Here is a 15,387-nt window from a genome sequence, read left to right on the forward strand (position 1 = left end):
AGTGACAGGACCCTAAGCTTGGGGATGTCCAAGGCACCCCCAAAGTAATACTCAAGGAAGATCTAAGCAACTAAGATTGGGGATGCCCCGGAAGGCATCCCCTCTTTCGTCTCCAACATTATCGGTAACCTCACTTGGAGCTACATTTTTATTCGTCACATGATATGTATTTTGCTTGGAGCGTCATTTTCTTTTGTTAGGATTTGCTTTATGTTATTTAGAATAATATTTTGCGTCTTTATTTGCAATAAAAATATCAAGGATAACTTTCACCATGCTTATTTTGCAAGTCTACATGTTGTTGTTTCAAAACAGAAAGTTTATCGTTGTTGCAAAAATTCCCTAGAAAAGTCAGAATGTGGTAAAATGCTAAAACTTTTTGCACAATAAATCTGATAAGTTTTCTACAGTGTGGTAAATTTTCATAATTTTTTGAGTTAAATAAGTGTTTATACTCTTGCATTCTAAAGAGACTGTACTCCTCTAGCAGATTGTTCTTATGTTTGCATTGTTTGCATATGTTTTCTTGTTTAATGGTTCTATTTGAGTATATGAGTAGTAAATATGCAAAGTCATTTAGTATGCAATGTTGAATAATAATTTTAGTGATTTTCTATAGTAGAGAATGATTAGGGTTTTGCATTGGTTTATACTAACTTATCTCACGAGTTCTTGTTGAGTTTTGTGTGGATGAATTTTTATGATTTAGGGAAACCGTGATATAAAAGGAATTAAGGAGACAAAAAAGCTCAAGCTTAGGGATGCCCAAGGCATCCAAAGATAATATTTCAAGAAGTCTCAAGCATCTAAGCTTAGGATGCCCCGGTAGGCATCCCACCTTTCTTCATCAACAATTATCGGTTAGTATTGGTTGATCCTAAGTTTTTGCTTCTTCACATGATGTGTGTGTTGGGGAACGTAGTAATTTCACAAAAATTCCTACGCACACACAAGATCATGGTGATGCATAGCAGCGAGAGGGGAGAGTGTTGTCTACGTACCCTCGTAGACTGTAAGCGGAAGCGTTATGACAATGCGGTTGATGTAGTCGTACGTCTTCACGATCCGACCGATCCAAGTACCGAACACACGACACCTCCGAGTTCAGCACACGTTCAGCTCGACGACGTCCCTTGTACTCTTGATCTAGTTGAGGCTGAGGGAGAGTTCCGCTAGCATGATGGCGTGATGACGATGATGATGATGCTACCGACGCAGGGCTTCGCCTAAGCACCGCTACGATATGATCGAGGTGGATTATGGTGGAAGGGGGCACCGCACACGGCTAAAAGATCAATGATCAACTTGTGTGTCTATGGGGTGCCCACTCCCCCATATATAAATGAGTGGAGGAGGGGGGGCGACCCTCTCATGGCGCGCCCTGGAGGAGTCCTACTCCCACCGGGAGTAGGATTACTCCCTTCCAAGAGGAGGAGTAGGAGGGAAGGAAGGAGGAGAGAGGGGGAAGGAAAAAGGGGGGGCGCCGCCCCCCCCCCCTTCCTTGTCCAATTCGGACTAGGGGGGAGGGGGCGCGTGGCCTGCCCTGGCCATCCCTCCTCTTCTCCACTAGGGCCCGATAGGCCCAATACACTCCCCGGGGGGTTTCGGTAACCCCCCCGGTACTTCGGTTTTTGTCCGAACTTGCCCGAAACCTTTCCGAAGTCCAAAGATAGTCATCCAATATATCGATCTTTATGTCTCGACCATTTCGAGACTCCTCATTATGTCTTGATCATATCGGAGACTCTGAACTATCTTCGGTACATCAAAACATATAAACTCATAATACGGATCGTCACCGAACGGGTTCGAGAACTATGTAGACATGACCGAGACACGTCTCCGGTCAATAACCAATAGCGGAACCTGGATGCTCATATTGGCCCCTACATATTCTACGAAGATCTTTATCGGTCAAACCACATAACAACATACATTGTTCCCTTTGTCATCGGTATGTTACTTGCCCGAGATTCGGTTGTCGGTATCCAATACCTAGTTCAATCTCATTACCGGCAAGTCTCTTTACTCGTTCCGTAATACATCATCTCACAACTAACTCATTAGTTGCATTACTTGCAAGGCTTATAGTGATGTGCATTACTGAGAGGGCCCAGAGATACCTCTCCGACAATCGGAGTGACAAATCTTAATCTCGATCTATGCCAACTCAACAAGTACCATCGGAGACACCTGTAGAGCACCTTTATAATCACCCAGTTACATTGTGACGTTTGGTAGCACATAAAGTGTTCCTCCGGTATTCGGGAGTTGCATAATCTCATAGTCATAGGAACATGTATAAATCATGAAGAAAGCAATGGCAATATACTAAACGATCAAATGCTAAGCTAACGGATGGGTCAAGTCAATCACATCATTCTCTAATGATGTGATCCCGTTAACCAAATGACAGCTCATGTCTATGGCTAGGAAACTTAACCATCTTTGATTCAACGAGCTAGTCAAGTAGAGGCATACTAGTGACACTTAGTTTGTCTATGTATTCACACACGTACTAAGTTTCCGGTTAATACAATTCTAGCATGAATAATAAACATTTATCATGACATAAGGAAATATAAATAACAACTTTATTATTGCCTCTAGGGCATATTTCCTTCAGTCTCCCACTTGCACTAGAGTCAATAATCTAGATTACACAGTAATGATTCTAACACCCATGGAGTCTTGGTGTTGATCATGTTTTGATCGTGAGAGAGGCTTAGTCAACGGGTCTACAACATTCAGATCCGTATGTATCTTGCAAATCTCTATGTCTCCCTCCTTGACTAGATCGCGGATGGAATTGAAGCGTCTCTTGATGTGATTGGTTCTCTTGTGAAATCTGGATTCCTTTGCCAAGGCAATTGCACCAGTATTGTCACAAAAGATTTTCATTGAACCCGATGCACTAGGTATGACACCTAGATCGGATATGAACTCCTTCATCCAGACTCCTTCATTTGTTGCTTCTGAAGCAGCTATGTACTCCGCTTCACACGTAGATCCCGCCACGACACTTTACTTAGAACTGCACCAACTGACAGCTCCACCGTTCAATATAAACACGTATCCGGTTTGTTACTTAGAGTCATCTGGATCAGTGTCAAAGCTTGCGTCGACGTAACCATTTATAACATGCTCTTTGTCACATCCATAAATGAGAAACATATCCTTAGTCCTTTTAAGGTATTTCAGGATGTTCTTGACCGCTGTCCAGTGATCCACTCTTGGATTACTTTGGTACTTCCCTGTTAAGCTAATAGCAAAGCACACATCAGGTCTGGTACACAGCATTGCATAAATGATAGAGCCTATGGCTGAAGCATAGGGAACAATTTTCATTTTCTCTCTATCTTCTGCAGTGGTCGGGCATTGAGTCTGACTTGACTTCACACCTTGTAACACATGCAAGAACCCTTACTTTGCTTGATCCATTTTAAACTTCTTCAAAAACTTTATCAAGGTATGTGCTTTGTGAAAGTCCAGTTAAGCGTCTTGATCTATCTCTATAGATCTTGATTCCCAATATATAAGCAGCTTCACCGAGGTCTTTCATTGAAAAACTCTTATTCAAGTATCCTTTTATGCTATACAGAAATTCTATATCATTTCCAATCAACAATATGTCATCCACATATAATATTAGAAATGCTATAGAGCTCCCACTCACTTTCTTGTAAATACAGGCTTCTCCAAAAGTATGTATAAAACCATATGCTTTGATCACACTATCAAAATGTTTATTCCCATTCCGAGATGCTTGCACCAGTCCATAGATGGAACCCTGGAGCTTGCACACTTTTTTAGCATCCTTTGGATTGATAAAACCTTCGGGTTGCATCATATACAACTCTTCTTCCAGAAAACCATTCAGGAATGCAGTCTTTACATCCATTTGCCAAATTTCATAATCATAAAATGCGGGAATTTCTAACATGATTCGGACGGACTTAAGCATCGCTATAGGTGAGAAAGTCTCATCATAGTCAACCCCTTGAACTTGTCGAAAACCTTTCGCAACAAGTCGAGCTTTGTAGACGGTAACATTATTGTCAGCGTCAGTTTTCTTCTTGAAGATCCATTTATTCTCGATGGCTTGCCAATCATCGGGGAAGTCAACCAAAGTCCACACTTTGTTCTCATACATGGATCCCATCTCAGATTTCATGGCCTCAAGCCATTTCGTGGAATCTGGGATCATCATCGCTTCCTCATAGTTCGTAGATTCGTCATGGTCAAGTAACATGACCTCCAGAACAGGATTACCGTACCACTCTGGTGTGGATCTTACTCTATTTGACCTATGAGGTTCGGTAGTAACTTGGTCTGAAGTTACATGATCATCATCATTAGCTTCCTCACTAATTGGTGTAGGAGTCACAGGAACAGATTTCTGTGATGAACTACTTTCTGACAAGGGAGCAGGTATAGTTACCTCATCAAGTTCTACTTTCCTCCCACTCACTTCTTTCAAGAGAAACTCCTTCTCTAGAAAGGATCCATTCTTAGCAACAAATATCTTGCCTTCGGATCTGTGATAGAAGGTGTACCCAACAGTCTCCTTTGGGTATCCTATGAAGACACATTTCTCCGATTTGGGTTCGAGCTTATCAGGTTGAAGCCTTTTCACATAAGCATCGCAGCCCCAAACTTGAAGAAACGACAACTTTGGTTTCTTGCCAAACCACAGTTCATAAGGCGTCATCTCAACGGATTTAGATGGTGCCCTATTTAACGTGAATGCAACCGTCTCTAAAGCATAACCCCAAAAAATGCGGTAAATCAGAAAGAGACATCATAGATCGCACCATATCTAGTAAAGTATGATTACGATGTTCGGACACACCATTACGTTGTGGTGTTCCGGGTGGCGTGAGTTGTGAAACTATTCCGCATTGTTTCAAATGAAGACCAAACTCGTAACTCAAATATTCTCCTCCACGATCAGATCGTAGAAACTTTATTTACTTGTTATGATGATTTTCCACGTCACTCTGAAATTCTTTGAACTTTTCAAATGTTTCAGACTTATGTTTCATCAAGTAGATATACCCATATCTGCTCAAATCATCTGTCAAGGTGAGAAAATAACGATACCTGCCGCGGGCCTCAACATTCATTGGACCACATACATCTGTATGTATGATTTCCAGCAAATCTGTTGCTCGCTCCATTGTTCCGGAGAACGGCGTTTTAGTCATCTTGCCCATGAGGCATGGTTCACTAGTACCAAGTGATTCATAATCAAGTGATTCCAAAAGTCCATCAGAATGGAGTTTATTCATGCGCTTTACACCAATATGACCTAAATGGCAGTGCCACTAATAAATTGCACTATCATTATCAACTCTACATCTTTTGGCTTCAATATTATGAATATGTGTATCACTACTATCAAGATTCAATATAAATAGACCACTCTTCAAGGGTGCATGACCATAAAAGATATTACTCATATAAATAGAACAACCATTATTCTCTAATTTAAATGAATAACCGTCTCGCATCAAAAAGATCCAGATATAATGTTCATGCTCAACGCTGGCACCAAATAACAATTATTCAGGTCTAAAACTAATCCCGAAGGTAGATGTAGAGGTAGTGTGCCCATCGCGATCACATCGACTTTGGAACCATTTCCCACGCGCATCGTCACCTCGTCCTTAGCCAATCTTCGCTTAATTCGTAGTCCCTATTTCGAGTTGCAAATATTAGCAACAGAACCAGTATCAAATACCCAGGTGCTATTGCGAGCATTAGTAAGGTACACATCAATAACATGTATATCACATATACCTTTGTTCACCTTGCCATCCTTATTATCCACCAAATACTTGGGGCAGTTCCGCTTCCAGTGACCAGTCCCTTTCCAGTAGAAGCACTCAGTCTCAGCTTAGGTCCATACTTGGGCTTATTCACTTGAGCAGCAACTTGCTTGTTGTTCTTCTTGAATTTCCCTTTCTTCCCTTTACCCTTTTTCTTGAAACTGGTGGTCTTGTTAACCATCAACACTTGATGCTCCTTCTTGATTTCTACCTCCGCAGCCTTTAGCATCATGAAGAGCTCGGGAATCGTCTTATCCATCCCTTGCATAGTATAGTTCATCACAAAGCTCTTGTAGCTTGGTGGCAGTGATTGAAGAATTCTGTCAATGACACTATCATCCGGAAGATTAACTCCCAGTTGAATCAAGTGATTGTTATACCCAGACATTTTGAGTATATGCTCACTAACAAAATTATTCTCCTCCATCTTGCAGTTGTAGAATTTATTGGAGACTTCATATCTCTCAATCCAGGCATTTGCTTGAAATATTAACTTCAACTCCTGGAACATCTCATATAAACCATGACGTTCAAAACGTCGTTGAAGTCCTGGTTCTAAGCCGTAAAGCATGGTACACTGAACTATCGAGTAGTCATCAGCTTTGCTCTGCCAGACGTTCATAACATCTGGTGTTACTCCTGCAGTGGGTCTGGCACCTAGCGGTGCTTCCAGGACATAATTCTTCTGTGCAGCAATGAGGATAATCCTCAAGTTATGAACCCAGTCCCTGTAATTGCTACCATCATCTTTCACTTTGCTTTCTCAAGGAACACATTAAAATTCAACGGAACAACAGCATGGGCCATCTATCTACAACAACATAGACATGCAAAATACTATCAGGTACTAAGTTCATGATAAATTAAAGTTCAATTAATCAAATTACTTAAGAACTCCCACTTAGACAGACATCCCTCTAATCATCTAAGTGATCACGTGATCCATATCAACTAAACCATGTCCGATCATCACGTGAGATGGAGTAGTTTTCAATGGTGAACATCACTATGTTGATCATATCTACTATATGATTCACGCTCGACCTTTCGGTCTCAGTGTTCCGAGGCCATATCTACATATGCTAGGCTCGTCAAGTTTAACCCGAGTATTATGCGTGTGCAAAACTGGCTTGCACCCGTTGTATGTGAACGTAGAGCTTATCACACCCGATCATCACGTGGTTTCTCGGCACGACGAACTTTCGCAACGGTACATACTCAGGGAGAACACTTATACCTTGAAATTTAGTGAGAGATCATCTTATAATGCTACCATCGATCTAAGCAAAATAAGATGCATAAAAGATAAACATCACATGCAATCAATATAAGTGATATGATATGGCCATCATCATCTTGTGCCTTTGATCTCCATCTCCAAAGCACCATCATGATCACCATCGTCACCGGCGCAACACCTTGATCTCCATCGTAGCATCATTGCCGTCTTGCCAACTATTGCTTCTACGACTATTGCTACCGCTTAGTGATAAAGTAAAGCAATTACATGGCGATTGCATTTCATACAATAAAGCGACAACTATATGGCTCCTGCCAGTTGCCGATATCTTCGTTACAAAACATGATCATCTCATACAATTAAATTTAGCATCATGTCTTGATCACATCACATCACAGCATGCCCTGCAAAAACAAGTTAGACGTCCTCTACTTTGTTGTTGCAAGTTTTACGTGGCTCTACGGGCTAAGCAAGAACCGTTCTTACCTACGCATCAAAACGACAACGATATTTCGTCAAGTATGTGTTGTTTTAACCTTCACAAGGACCGGGCGTAGCCACACTGGATTCAACTAAAGTTGGAGAAACTGACACCCGCCAGCCACCTATGTGCGAAGCACGTCGGTAGAACCAGTCTCGCATAAGCGTACGTGTAATGTCGGTCCGGGCCGCTTCATCCAACAATACCGCCGAATCAAAGTATGACGCTGGTAAGCAGTATGACTTGTATCGCCCACAACTCACTTGTGTTCTTGATACGTCTCCAACGTATCTATAATTTTTTATTGTTCCATGCTATTATATTACCCCTTTTGGATGTTTATGAGCTTTATTTTACACACTTATATCATTTTTGGGACTAACTTACTAACCGGAGGCCCAGCCCATATTGATGTTTTTTTGCCTATTTCAGTATTTCGAAGAAAAGGAATATCAAACGGAGTCCAAACGGAATGAAACCTTCGGGAGCGTGATTTTTGGAACGAACGTGATCCAGGGGACTTGGAGTGCAAGTCAAGAAGCAGCCGAGGCGGCCACGAGAGGGTAGGGTGCCCCCTCCCTATAGGGCGCGCCCCCTGTCTCGTGGGCCCCTTGGGCGGCCACCACCGTACTTCTTCCTCCTATATAAGCCTAAGTACCCCGAAAACATCCAGGGAGCCAATGAAACACAATTTCCACCGCAGTAACGTTCTGTATCCGCGAGATCCCATCTTGGAGCCTTCGCCGGCGCTCCGCCGGAGGGGGAATCGACCATGGAGGGCTTCTACATCAACACCATAGCCCCTCTGATGAGTTGTGAGTAGTTTACCACAGACCTTCGTGTCCATAGTTATTAGCTAGATGGCTTATTCTCTCTTTTTGGATCTCAATACAATGTTCTCCCCCTCTCTTATGGAGATCTATTCTATGTAAACTCTTTTTGCGGTGTGTTTGTCGAGATTCGATGAATTGTGGGTTTATGATCAAGTTTATCTATGAGAAATATTTGAATCTCCTCTGAATTCTTTTATGTATGATTGAGTTAGCTTTGCAAGTCTCTTCGAATTATCAGTTTGGTTTGGCCTACTAGATTGATATTTCTTGCCATGGGAGAAGTGCTTAGCTTTGGGTTCAATCTTGCGGTGTCCTTACCCAGTGACAGAAAGGTTTGCAAGGCACGTATTGTATTGTTGCCATCGAGGATAAAAAGATCGGGTTTATATCATATTGCATGAGTTTATCCCTCTACATCATGTCATCTTGCTTAAGGCGTTACTCTGTTCTTATGAACTTAATACTCTAGATGCAGGCAGGAGTCGGTCGATGTGTGGAGTAATAGTAGTAGATGCAGGCAGGAGTCGGTCTACTTGTCACGGACGTGATGCCTATATACATGATCATGCCTAGATAATCTCATAATTGTTCGCTTTTCTATCAATTGCTCGACAGTAATTTGTTCACCCACTATAATACTTATGCTATCTTGAGAGAAGCCTGTAGTGAAACCTATGGCCCCCGGGTCTATCTTTTATCATATAAGTTTCCTATCTACTTTTATTTGCATCTTTAATTTTTGCATCTATATTATAAATTACCAAAAATATACTTATCTTATCTTACTATCTCTATTAGATCTCACTTTCGCAAGTGGCCGTGAAGGGATTGACAACGCCTTTATTGCGTTGGTTGCGAGTTCTTTGTTTGTTTGTGTAGGTGCGTGGGACTTTTGAGGAGCCTCCTACTGGATTGATACCTTGGTTCTCAAAAACTGAGGGAAATACTTACGCTACTATTGCTGCATCACCCTTTACTCTTCAAGGAAAACCAACGCAAGCTCAAGACGTAGCAAGCAGGATTTCTGGCGATGTTGCCAGGGAGGTCTTTGCTCAAGTCAAGACATACCAAGTACCCATCACAAACCCATCTCCCTCACATTTACATTATTTGCCATTTGCCTCTCGTTTTCCTCTCCCCCACTTCACCCTTTCCGTTTTATTTGCCCTCTCTTTCCCAGTCTCCTCCTCTCTCTTTGGCTTGCCTTTTTCTGTTTGCTTGTGTGTTGGATTACTTGTTGCCATGGCGCAAGATAATACCAAATTGTGTGATTTCTCAAATACCAATAATAATGATTTCCTTAGTACTCCGGTTGCTCCTGTTAATGATGTTGAGTCTTGTGAAATCAATACTGCTTTGCTGAATCTTGTTATGAAAGATCAATTCGCTGGCCTTCCTAGTGAAGATGCCGCTACTCATCTAAACAGCTTTGTTGATTTGTGTGATATACAAAACAAGAAAGATACGGATAACAATATTGTTAAATTGAAGTTATTTCCGTTTTCACTTAGAGATCGTGCTAAAGTTTGGTTTTTGTCTTTGCCTAAAAATAGTATTGATTCTTGGAACAAGTGCAAAGATGCTTTTATCTCTAAGTATTTTCCTCCCGCTAAGATTATCACTCTTAGGAACGATATTATGAATTTTAAACAACTTGATCATGAGCATGTTGCCCAATCTTGGGAAAGAATGAAATTGATGATTCGCAATTGCCCTACTCATGGTTTGAATTTATGGATGATCATACAAAAAATTTAAGCCGGTTTGAACTTTGATTCTAGAAATCTCTTAGATTCGGCCGCGGGAGGCACGTTTATGGAAATCACATTAGGAGATGCTACAAAACTTCTTGATAATATTATGGCTAATTATTCTCAATGGCACACTGAAAGATCTTCTAGTAAAAAAGTGCATGCTATAGAAGAAATCAATGTTTTGAGTGGAAAGGTGGATGAACTTATGAAATTGTTTGCTACTAAAAATACTCCTCTTGATCCAAATGATATGCCTTTGTCTACTTTGATTGAGAATAATAATGAATCTATGGATGTGAATTTTGTTGGTAGGAACAGTTTTGGAAACAATGCTTGTAGAGGAGACTTTAATGCTAAACCGTTCCCTAGTAATTCCTCTAATAATTATGGAAATTCCTACAATAATTCTTATGGTAATTTTAATAAGATGGCCTCTGATTTTGAGAATAGTGTGAAAGAATTTATAACTTCTCAAAAGAATTTTAATGCTTTGCTTGAAGAAAAATTGCTCAAAGTTGATGATTTGGCTAGGAACGTTGATAGACTTTCGCTTGATGTTGATTCTCTTAACTTAGATCTTCTTCCCCTAAGCATGATATAAATGAGTCTCTCAAAGCCATGAGAATTTCCATTCATGAGTGCAAGGAAAGAATCGCTAGATTACGTGCTAAGAAAGATTGCTTTATAAAGGCGTGTTCTTCTAGTTTCCATGAAAATAATGATGAAGATCTTAAAGTTATTGATGCGTCTCCTATTAGATCTTTGTTTTGCAATATGAATCTTGATAATTATGGGACTGAAGATTAGTCAACTTTACCTAGAAGGTGTCCCAAAAAATCGGAGTTTTTAGATCTTGATGCTAAATTTGGTAAAAGTGGGATTGGAGAGGTCATGACTTTAAATAGTATTGAACCCACTATCTCGGATTTCAAGGAATTTGATTATGATAATTGTTCTTTAGAAGGTTGTATTTCCTTGTTGCAATCCATTGTTAATTCTCCTCATGCTTATAGTCAAAATAAAGCTTTTACCAAACATATCGTTGATGCCTTGATGCAATCTTATAGTGGAAAACTTAATTTGGAAGTTTCTATACCTAGAAAACTTAATGATGAGTGGGAACCTACTATAAAGATTAGAATTAAAGATCATGAGTGTTTTGCTTTGTGTGATTTGGGTGCTAGTGTTTCCACGATTTTGAAAACTTTATGTGATATTCTAGGTTTCCATGATCTTGATGATTGCTCTTTAAATTTGCACCTTACGGATTCCACCATTAAAAAGCCAATGGGAAGGATCAATGATGTTCTCATTGTTGCAAATAGAAATTTGGTGCCCATAGATTTTATCGTTCTTGATACAGATTGCAATCTTTCTTGCCCCATTATTCATGGCAGACCTTTCCTTAGAACGATTGGTGCGATTATTGATATGAAGGAAGGGAATATTAGATTCCAATTTCCATTAAAGAAAGGCATGGAGAACTTTCCAAGAAACAAAGTGAAATTACCTTATGAATCTATCATGCGAGCTACTTATGAATTTAGTGCCAAAGATGGCACTACTTAGATCTATCTTCGCTTTTATGCCTAGCTAGGGGCGTTAAACGATAGCGCTATTTGGGAGGCAACCCAATTTTCTTTGTGTTTTTTATCTTTGTTACTGTTTAGTAATAAATCTTGCATCTACCTCCTGTTTAGATGTGTTTTTATCTTTTAATTAGTGTTTGTGCTAAGTAGAACCTATAGGATAACCTATGATGATAGTTGATTTGATTCTGCTGAAAAACAGAAACTTTGCACGCACGAATTTAGTTTTCTTAAATCACAGAAAGGTGCTTTTGCGTTGATTCTTTTTTATTCTGATCAATAGACAAATTTTCTAGGACTTCCTATTTTGGTATGATTTTTATAGTTCCAGAAGTTTGCATTAGTTACAGATTTCTACAGATTGTTCTGTTTTTGACAGATAATGTTTTTCGTGTGTTGTTTGCTTATTTTGATGCATCTATGGCTAGTAAAATAATTTATAAACCATAGAGAAGTTAGAATACAGTAGGTTTAACACTAAAATAAATAAAGAATTAGTTCATTACAGTACCTTACGTGGTGGTTTTGTTTTCTTTCACTAACGGAGCTTATCAGATTTCCTGTTGAGTGTTGTGTTGTGAAGTTTTCAAGTTTTGGGTAAAGCTTTTATGGACTATGGAATAAGGAGTGGCAAAAGCCTAAGCTTTGGGATGCCCATGGCACCCCAAGATATTCAAGGATAGCCAAAAGCCTAAGCTTGGGGATGCCCCGGGAAGGCATCCCCTCTTTCGTCTTCGTTCATTGGTAACTTTACTTGGAGCTATATTTTTATTCGCCACAGGATATGTGTTTTGCTTGGAGTGTCATGTATTATATTAGTCTTTGCTTTTTAGTTTACCACAATCATCCTTGCTGTATACACCTTTTGGGAGAAGCCCACTTGATTCGAATTTGCTAGAATACTCTATGTGCTTCACTTATATCTTTTGAGCTTGATAGTTTTTGCTCTAGTGCTTCACTTATTTTTTTAGAGCACGATGGTGGATTAATTTTGAAGAAATTGCTAGTCTCTCATGCTTCACTTATATTATTTTGAGAGTCTTTTAGAACAGCATGGTATTTCCTATGGTTACAAATTTGGTCCTAGAATGATGAGCATCCAAGTTGGGTATGATAAAAACTATCATAGAAAGTGAATTGGATGCTATGATCAATTTGATGCTTGTTAATTGTTTTGAGATATGGAGGTAGTGATATTAAAGTCATGCTAGTTGAGGTGATTATGCAAAATTCTTGTGTTGAGGTTTGTGATTCCCGTAGCATGCACGTATGGTGAACCGCTTTGTGATGAAGTTGGGGCACAATTTTATTTATTGATTGTCTTCCTTATGAGTGGCGGTCGGGGACGAGCGATGGTCTTTTCCTACCAATCTATCCTCCTAGGAGCATGCACGTAGTACTTTGTTTTTGATGACTTGTAGATTTTTGCAATAAGTACATGAGTTCTTTTGACTAATGTTGAGTCCATGGATTATACGCACCCTCACCTTTCCACAATTGCTAGCCTCTCTTGTGCCGCGCAAATTTCGCCGGTACCATACACCCACCATATACCTTCCTCAAAACAGCCACCATACCTACCTATTATGGCATTTCCATAGCCATTCCGAGATATATTGCCATGCAACTTTCCACCGTTCTGTTCATATGACACGCATTACTTTTGTCATATTGCTCTTTGCATGATCATGTAGTTGACATCGTATTTGTGGCAAGGCCACCTTCATAATTTCATACATGTCGCTCTTGATTCATTGCATATCCTGGTACACCGCCGGAGGCATTCATATAGAGTCATATCTTGTTCTAGCTTTGAGTTGTAAATCCATAAAAGTGTGATGATCTTCATTATTAGAGCATTGTCCCAGTGAGGAAAGGATGAAGAAGGCTATGATTCCCCCACAAGTCGGGATGAGACTTCGGACTTTACAAAAAGAAAAAAAGGAGAAAAAGGCCAAAAAAAGGAAGGTCAAAGAAAAAAAAGAGAAAAAAAAGAGAAAGAATAAAAAAATAAAATGAGAGAAAAGGAGAGAAGGGACAATGCTACTATCTCTTTTTTCCACACTTGTGCTTCAAAGTAGCACCATGATCTTCATGATAGAGAGTCTCCTATGTTGTCACTTTCATATACTAGTCGGAATTTTTCATTATAGAACTTGGCTTGTATATTCCAATGATGGGCTTCCTCAAAATGCCCTAGGTCTTCGTGAGCAAGCGAGTTGGATGCACACCCACTTAGTTTCTTTTGTTGAACTTTCATATATTTATAGCTCTAGTGCATCCGTTGCATGGCAATCCCCACTCACTCACATTGATATCTATTAATGGGCATCTCCATAGCCCGTTGATACGCCTAGTTGATGTGAGACTATGTTCTCCTTTTTGTCTTCTCCACAACCACCATTCTATTCCACATATAGTGATATGTCCATGGCTCACGCTCATGTATTGCGTGAAAGTTGAAAAGTCTGAGATTATTAAAGTATGAAACAATTGCTTGGCTTGTCATCAGGGTTGTGCATGATTAAATATTTTGTGTGACGAAGATAGAGCAACAGCCAGACTATATGATTTTGTAGGGATAACTTTCTTTGGCCATGTTATTTTGAGAAGGCATCATTACTTTGATTAGTATGCTTGAAGTATCACTATTTTTTATGTCAATATGAACTTTTATTTTGAATCATTTGGATCTGAACATTCATGCCACAATAAAGAAAATTACATTGAGAATTATGCTAGGTAGCATTCCACATCAAAAATTATGTTTTTATCATTTACCTACTCGAGGATGAGCAGGAATTAAGCTTGGGGATGCTTGATACGTCTCCAACGTATCTATAATTTTTTATTGTTCCATGCTATTATATTACCCCTTTTGGATGTTTATGGGCTTTATTTTACACATTTATATCATTTTTGGGACTCACCTACTAACCGGAGGCCCAGCCCGTATTGCTGTTTTTTTGCCTATTTCAATATTTCGAAGAAAAGGAATATCAAACGGAGTCCAAACGGAATGAAACCTTCAGGAGCGTGATTTTTGGAACGAACGTGATACAGGGGACTTGGAGTGCAAGTCAAGAAGCAGCCGAGGCAGCCACGAGAGGGTAGGGTGCCCCCCCTATAGGGCACGACCCCTGTGTCATGGGCCCCTCGGGCGGCCACCGACGTACTTCTTCCTCCTATATAAGCCTACGTACCCCGAAAACATCCAGGGAGCCAACGAAACACAATTTCCACCGTCATAACCTTCTGTATCTGCGAGATCCCATCTTGGAGCCTTCGTCGGTGCTCCGTCGGAGGGGGAATCGACCATGGAGGGCTTCTACATCAACACCATAGCCCCTCCGATGAGTTGTGAGTAGTTTACCACAGACCTTTGGGTCCATAGTTATTAGCTAGATGGCTTCTTCTCTCTTTTTGGGTCTCAATACAATGTTCTCCCCCTCTCTTGTGGAGATCTACTCGATGTAAACTCTTTTTGCGGTGTGTTTGTCGAGATCCGATGAATTGTGGGTTTATGATAAAGTTTATCTATGAGAAATATTTGAATCTCCTCTGAATTCTTTTATGTATGATTGAGTTATCTTTGCAAGTCTCTTCGAATTATCAGTTTGGTTTGGCCTACTAGATTGATCTTTCTTGCCATGGGAGAA

This window comes from Triticum dicoccoides, chromosome 4B, assembly GCF_002162155.2.
Source record: "Triticum dicoccoides isolate Atlit2015 ecotype Zavitan chromosome 4B, WEW_v2.0, whole genome shotgun sequence".
NCBI lineage: Eukaryota > Viridiplantae > Streptophyta > Magnoliopsida > Poales > Poaceae > Triticum > Triticum dicoccoides.